This window comes from Panthera pardus, unplaced genomic scaffold (genome assembly GCF_024362965.1).
Source record: "Panthera pardus isolate Hobbes unplaced genomic scaffold, ASM2436296v1 HiC_scaffold_13, whole genome shotgun sequence".
Lineage (NCBI taxonomy): Eukaryota > Metazoa > Chordata > Mammalia > Carnivora > Felidae > Panthera > Panthera pardus.
Genome location: NW_026526688.1, coordinates 50,891,915 through 50,899,393, shown reverse-complemented (window position 1 = coordinate 50,899,393; position 7,479 = coordinate 50,891,915). Strand labels below are relative to the sequence as shown.

General features: G+C 52.9%; 1 long non-coding RNA gene across 5 annotated transcripts; it reads left to right on the top strand.

The window, feature by feature from the left end:
- The first annotated feature begins 210 nt into the window (after positions 1 to 210).
- Positions 211 to 6,952, top strand: LOC109262368 (uncharacterized). Of its 5 annotated transcripts, none has more exons than XR_002077724.2 (6): positions 211 to 544; positions 945 to 1,051; positions 1,603 to 1,869; positions 2,387 to 2,443; positions 2,850 to 2,957; positions 3,308 to 6,952. It is a non-coding gene; the product is annotated as an uncharacterized LOC109262368 (long non-coding RNA). The 5 variants fall into 5 exon arrangements; XR_008421613.1 differs by having other exon boundaries at positions 215 to 544; positions 1,600 to 1,804; positions 2,854 to 2,957; XR_002077722.2 differs by having other exon boundaries at positions 215 to 544; positions 1,600 to 1,869; positions 2,854 to 2,957.
- The last annotated feature ends 527 nt before the right edge of the window (positions 6,953 to 7,479 follow it).

Here is a 7,479-nt window from a genome sequence, read left to right as displayed (position 1 = left end):
GCGGGGGGCGGGGGGGGGGGTGGCAACCGGGAGGAGGGGACCCGGGAGGGGCGCGCGCACGTACCCAGAGGCGCGGGCACGCGCTCCCGCTCTCCTTCACATTCACCTTGACTGCGGGGGGGGCGGGGGGCGGAGGAAGGGACTACCTTCCCCCACCACCACAACCCTTCTCCCCACGCCACCCCACCCCCGCCACTGTCCTGCCCAGACGCTGCTGGAGGCTGGCAGGGAGGGAAGGAGGGGAGGTGCAAAGACGCTCGCGGCGCTGCTGCGGCCGGACAGCCGCGTGCTCTCCGCAGTGATGTCAACCGCATCCGCCGCAGCATACCCCCCCCCCCCATCCACCCCCCACCTTGGGCCTCGCCCGCGCCGCGGTCCGCGGAAACCTCTGTCTGGCGCCTCCAGCCTGGGGACGAGAAGCTGGGGGAGTGAGGGTGCCCTGAGCCCCCCACTCCGTTTGCAAAAGCGGAAGAGACAGGGAGTGGGTGAACCCTGGTGCCGCGGCTACGGGGGCGGAGGAAGGGGAGGGGGCGGTCGACCTAAGGTATAGGTTTGACACCCAGGACTGCTGAAAGGAGTCTGCCCGGGACTGGTGCAGCCGCGGTTACGTTTAGGGGGCGGAGGGCACGCTTCACTGCAGGTGCCGCGCTGCGGGCACCGCGAAAGCGCCCCCTTTGCCCAGGATAGAAACGGATAAACGGAAGCGCGTGTGAATGTGGGGGTGCGAATTGCCACCTCCAACCTTGGCTTTCCCGCTCTTCCGAGCGCTCCCACTTCTCACTTTCCCCAAATCCGCATTTTCCTTGGCACAGCTCTCCCCGAGCAAGAAGGAGAGGGAGGTACCCGGGGGCAGTGAGAATGACGTGTGCTGGTGCAGAGAGCGGGTGGGGGGCTGCGGGCCCCGCTCTGTGGACCGGCTCCTAATCCTCTTGTTTTCGGTACAGTCAGCAGATGTGGCTTCTTTTAGCTGAATAATCCGTTAAAGGAATAATAATTTTTAAAAAGGAGATCGACCTCACCCAAAGAGGATGGCGAACGAGATTAGGGCTTGGTAAGGATAAATTAAAAGGCTCCAAATTCTGTCTGTCCCTCTCTGCCTCCCTCTCTACCCGCCTCCCCCTCCCTTCACCTCCCTCCCCTCCCCCCCTTCCTCCTCATCCCCTGCAATCCGCACTCGACGCGAGTTCACGCGGAGGGCTGGATTTTCAGGCTGAACCGCAACTTGCGCTGCGCGTTATTATTATTCATCTGAGGGTGCTGCCGCCACAACCTTTGCCTCCTGCGCTCCTCTCCTTCCCCCCGGCCGCTGCAGCCAGCAGTGCAGTACCTCCTGCACGCATGCTCTGGTTCACCAAAGGGAGATTCTGAATTTTTTATCATGCTTATGATCATCACCATGATGCTCCTTATCATGGTTATCATTTCCTCCTGCCAGGTGGAGCGACCACCAGCGCCTTCTCGCCACCCGCCCCTTCCCCAGCGAAGGAAGCAATTGGGGCCGGGCCGGGGCGGCCGCTCCCTAGATGTGGGCTTCCTTTTGCCTGTCCGCATCCCTCCCTCATTCATCTGCATGTATATATCTTGATCCCTTTATTCCAGTAGATCTACTGCCTTTCGATGGGTTGGCTGAAACACTTCGGACTGCGACCAGTCTCTTAAAAAGAACAAAAAGAGGAAGACCTTGAGTGGACCCCAGGACAAAGCACTTTGGGCTCGGCAAGAAGGGACGCGCGGGAGCGCTGGCTGGGAACTGGAGTGATCTCCCGTGCCAAAGAGCGCCCATGAAGCGTGCGGACCTCTGAGGGTATATTCGGATTGAATTTTATTTATCCTTTTGGCATGCTTGAACGATGACATTGTTGGAAAGGGGTAAGGTTTTGTTTTGTTTCGTTTTTTTTCTGGGAAAGAGAACTGAATGGTGGGAGGTCAGGTAGACTTTAAGTTGGCTTTTCTGCTCCCCTGCCTCCCCTCCTCGAGATCCAGGTGTTGGAGAAGAGACTAGGAAGTAGAAGGCTTAGAAAAAAAGTAGACACCGGAGATGTTGTCCGGGGGCTAACGGGAGAGTGGAGTGAGGTGTAGGTGAGTGGGGACTGGCCAGCTGGAGGAGGGTTTTGGGGAAAAAAAGAGGTTTTTTTAAACCCCCTTCAGCTTCACAAGATGAGTTTTGCTGGGGAGGAGAATATGGGTGTCTGCCGATAGAAGCTCTGAGAAATTGATGAAAAATTGATATGTCCATGTACACACTTAAGGAGGCGTCTGGATTTGTGTGTAAACAGAGTGGAGAGGTGAAGGGGCGCATGGAGGGAGGGGGCTTAAAATAATGTCTTATTATCCCTTTGGCTTTGGGGACTCTCATCCTCTGTTCCTCCCCCCCTTTTTGACCTAGGGATCCAGCTGCATTAGACACGAGTGACCTTTTAAATCTACGCCCACCCTTTACCTGGTAAAGCCCGTTGACAGTTTGGGGTGGGGTGGGGTGGGGTGAGGAGAGTGGTAGGGGTGTTTCGAAGACATATATATTCTCTCTCTCTCTCCCTCTCTCTGCCCCCCTCTCCCTTTCCCTCTCCCCCTCTCTCCTCCCTCCTCCCTCCTCTCCTCTCCTCCCCTCCCCTCCGTCTCCTCCTCCCTCGCTCTCCCCCCATCACTCTTTCTCTTCCTCCCTCCCACCTCCCTCACTCCCTCCCTCCCTGCTGCATTTTGCATGAGCTATCTAGGTCATTAGCATTTTAGCGTATGCAAGACTTGACAAAGCTGATGAGGGGCCAGATGGGCCTCGCTCTTATGGGTTTTTTTTTTTCCCTTTTTTTCCCCCTCTTTTCCTTTTTCCCCTCCACCACTTGGGACCTGAGCAAGAGGACTGCAGCAGGCGAGTTTCGGAAGGCTGATCCCGGCCCGGAGCGCGGCAGTTCGCCCCTGCGGCACGCCCGGCCAGGCTGCGCCCGCTCTCAGCCAGCGAGGTAAAGGCGGCGGCGGCGCGCCCTGTTCTGGCAGCCGCTGCCAAGCCCCCGCTGCCCTCCGCTTTCTGTGCCCTCGACTTCCTCCTCCTGGCCCCCTCAGTTTACTGGGCTAAACTGAGAGTGAGAGATGGGTGGGTAGGGTTTGCTGTGCTGGGGCGAGGTGGGGTTGGTGTTGTGTTTTGTTTTTTTTGTTTTTGTTTTTGTTTTTGTTTTTTCATTGTCTGGAGCTGCAGGGGAGGCGAGGCGTGAGGAAGGGGGTAAGGGAGTCAGGGTAATTAACACGGGGGAGGCACCCCTCCGTCTCCCACTTCCACCCACACCCCCAACCCTCCACCCCCTCCGCTTTGCAGGAAAAAGCCTGGATCCGAAAGGATGGGGGAGAACAAAGAGCCTTTGGAAGACGTCGCTGTTATCTCATTGTCTGTGTGATTGGGGGAGCTGCGGTAGGGAGGATGCTGTGGTCCTGTTCTCCCTGCCTCCCCACCCCCAACCCTCTCCCCGCTGTCAGTGCGCACGCACGCGCCCTTCTTTTTACTTATTTTTCCTTGTTTTTTTTTCATCCCATCTTCTCCCCACCCCCCTTCCTTTCTTCCACCTGTCCTTCCTTCCTCCTTTACTTCCTCAGGAGAAAGGCCTCTCTCTCCGTGTTCACAGCGGACCTTGATTTAAATGTCCATACAATTAAGGCACGCGGTGAATGCCAAGAATGGGGCTGGCTGAGCACCGTCGGTCCGCGAGGGCCCGCCGGGAAGGAGCCACAGAGCCGAGGCGCCCTCCGCAGAGCTCAGCGCCGCGGCTTCGGGCGGGAGGGGTCTCGGGCTCCCGCTGGCTGGGCTAACCCTGAACCGGAGCCCCTGGGGCGGGGAGGTGTGCAGCTTGTGACAGACATGGGCTTAGAGAGGCAGACAGACTCAGGGAGAGAAGCTGATTCTGTGACAGAAACAGATCTGTGCAAGCACAGATGCGATGGGGGCGGAGGGGGGGTGCCTGTGAGCGCATTACGGAGTGCTTCTGTGTGCATATTTTTCTCTGGGCTCGGGGCGCATTGTATGTGGGTCGACACCTTCCGTGGCTGTGTTTTTGTTCTGGGCTTAGCTTTTGGTTCGCCCTTTAAAAAAAAATAATCTGGCATCCAGAAGACTGGCAGTCTGTGCCAGGGCTTGGACCACAGATATATTGTGTTCTCCTTGAGGCTGGGGGTGTGGGGGGGGGGGGTGGAGTGGGTAGCCAGTTGGAAGGGAGGAGGGAGGTGTTTGTCATTCTTTGCTGTCGAGCTGTGGGCACCTGTCAAGCTTAAGGAAGTCATTGGGATATAGAAGGAAGAAGGAACAAACTCCTGGAGGGTTCATAAGCTCAATCAGGGCTGAAAGCGCGTGGCCAGGGCTCTTAGGAGCATCTCACTTCCTCCTTGCGGCTGTAATTGTAGTTTCAGGCAGAGATCCAGGAGATGCAGAGGAAGGGAGAGGCGCAGTAACCTACATGTACCAAAGGGGGGAGGGGATGAATTCCTTCTTAAATCTGAACTGAAGGAAAAACAGAATGTGCCCAAGTGTTGATTCTGAGGAAAGCCTCTTTTGAAAGGGGCTGTCAGGGAATGGAAAGGGCTAACCCTCCCTCATTCTGAAGAACCTGCTTCCCAAATCAGGCCTTCCTCCCCAGCACTCGATACAGACCAGCAGCTGATCCTAGAGAGCCCCCGTAGCTGCAGTGGATGGTGGCAAGACCTAAACTCATAAATTTCCAGGTGGAGGAAATGGGAGAGGGACAGGTCCCTGCAGAGAAAGGAGGCCAAGAGCTGGATCATCCTACCAGGAAGCCGGCTGCATCCCTTTTCCCACCCTTGGCAGAGGCCTGTCTTTGCAAGACCAAGGCCATAAGGGATGCACAGGATTTTAGTCTTGATTCTTCACGCGTTAACCAAGGCCTAAAGGAGTTTCGGGGTGAAGCTTACTGAGGCATTCTTTCCTCTGCAAAGCCTCAGTCTAGCCCACTTAGCAAATTAGCATTTAAAGATACGATGGATCCCAAGCCTCATTTCCTCCCAGATATTTATTAAGTACCTATTATGTGCCAATCACCGTGTAATGATTATATCTTAGGTTCTTCCTCTGCCCTCCTAAAGGAGTATCTGGAGTCAGGAGAGGTTAAACGTGCTGTACCCCATCTAGATACTCCCAGAACCTTCTCTGCCACCACCTGCTTACCCCTTCTCTCTAGAAGGCTGCAGTTTCCATCATGCAAACTGCAGGCATGGTGCTATCCCTCAACTCCCAGAAGGCAAGTTTGGCTAAAGGACAGAAGAGAGCGCAGTTTCTCTGCCCCCTGAACCTTAGCCAGGGTTGTCCTAAGAGGCACAGGCAGCCACTGCCTTCAAAACAGATCATCCTCCAAATGGTGCCTCCTTGGGGTATAAATCCCCTTGCCTCTCCCCACCCTCCTCCCTAAGAAGGCTGCTCTTGTGGTTTTGGGGGGCACAATTTAAGCCTCCGATGACCAACCCTTTGCCCTACGGTTGCCCACGATAGTGATTCATCTCTGATTATTTTCCCATAACTCCATCAGACAGGGCTGTACCCTTCACTGATGTGCCTGCCCGTCAGCACAATCTCCAGATGCCTCCCCCAAGTAATGGCCCTTTTAGGTGGAAACCTAACACGCTTCTCCCTGAGAGCTTCAACCACAGGCACCATGGACAAGGCCTGCCAGGTTCCTGCTGCTGATAAACTATGGAAGGGAGGGGCATATTTTTTATTACTTATGTAAATTCTTGTTCCAGAAAGCTTTAATGGGTGTGGGAGTGTTCTAGGTTTGCCGGGTCTGTGTGCATGGGTGTGGGGTTTTCCTGTGTTCACCAGCTCTCATTATGAAATGTATTTTTATGTGGGGCTTTAATGGCTGCAAATGGCAGAGATGAATGTACACTCCGCTCCTGGTGTAATTTCAAGGCCCCCTTTGTGTTCACCAAACAGAGGTATCTGAGTGAAGGTCAGTCCTAGCTTCTTCCCTTCTGCTATATTCTGGGCCTATTTATGCCTAGTGATATTTATGTAAGAAAACTGAAGACTGATGCTCTTCCAAGGCATTTCTCAGATCCCCTCCCTGTCCATTTGAGCCCCTCTAATTACATCCTGTGACTTAAACCAAGGGAAAAATGCATGATTTTTAAAACACAGGACACGTTGAGGCAGTGTGCTGACTGAATATGCTAAGAAGGCCCCCATGAGTCCACACACATCACCATCATTATGGTCCTTGTGACCATGGGAGCTCATATGTTGCCCAAGGTGACTGTATGAGATACATTAAGATGGATTTAGAAATGTATCAAAGGAAAAATTGGTAATATTCTTGTCTCCCCTGCCAGCGACGGCCCAGGCCGAGATCTCTGTTTAAGCAGAAAAGAAACTGATCTTTTAACAAAAGCTAAGGTAAACTCCTCTGTCATTTCTATCACCAAAGGGGTGGGGAGCAGGGACAATTTTTGTGGCTGCATGAGGAGCCTTAGCCAGAGAAATAAATAATTGGGCGGAAGCATGCTCTCTGAGCAGGCATATGCCCGTGTATGTACATATATACATACATTTTCTCTCCTAACCACATCCATCGCTAACATTTATAGGAAAGCATTTAAACACACACACACACACACACACACACACACACACACACACAGAAATCTATCTATCTATCTATACTGTCTCCACAGGGAAATAATTTTCTCTTTGCCTCTACTGAACTTACATAATACCCCCACCCCCTTGTTCCAACCTTAGAATGGAGTCCTCTGGGGGCAGCTGCAAAGCACTCTCCCTAGGACAGATGGAGCCTCCCTCATCTACTCTGTGGGTGGTTTTAGAGCCCCATGAGTCAACCGGGACTGAGGGCTGTGCTGGTAGTACGTGTTTGAGGCTCGCCTGGCTGATTCACAGTGATGAGTATGTCAATAATAACAATTATGAGAATTATGATGCCTAATAAAGATTTTTTTCTTCCAAGTCCCATCTACAATTCTTTCATTGGGGTGTTTTTGCCAAGTCTTACTCAATTTGACTCCAGTTTAAAAGAAAAAAAAAACTAAAATATTTAATAGTTCATTGCATCTCCAATGTAGACCTAAAACAAGAGAAAGGACTTCAAAGGGGCTGAAGTCCAGTCAATGTGTTGTGCTCTGTGCCACCTTATCCTGGATGCCCGGGGCCTGGAGAGATCTGCACCAAATTTAGATGGCCTGGAAAAAATGCAGGCCTTATTGAGAGCAAAAAATGTTCCAGGTCAGAAATGAAGTGTCAGCAGCTCTCAATAGGGCTCACCTCATTTCTTACCCTTCTCCCTTTGTCCTAAGAAGTGTTTCCCCAGAAGTGAGGACCTGGGTCATTGCTGCATAAGCCCCCCAAAATAAACCTCGAGGATCACTAGGGGCTTTCTAGAATTAAAGTGGGGGCAGGTTTATTTTAAATTAAAATCCAGTCTATTTCTTAAACATGTCCAAATATTGAGACTTAGAACCTAGGAGGCAGTACTA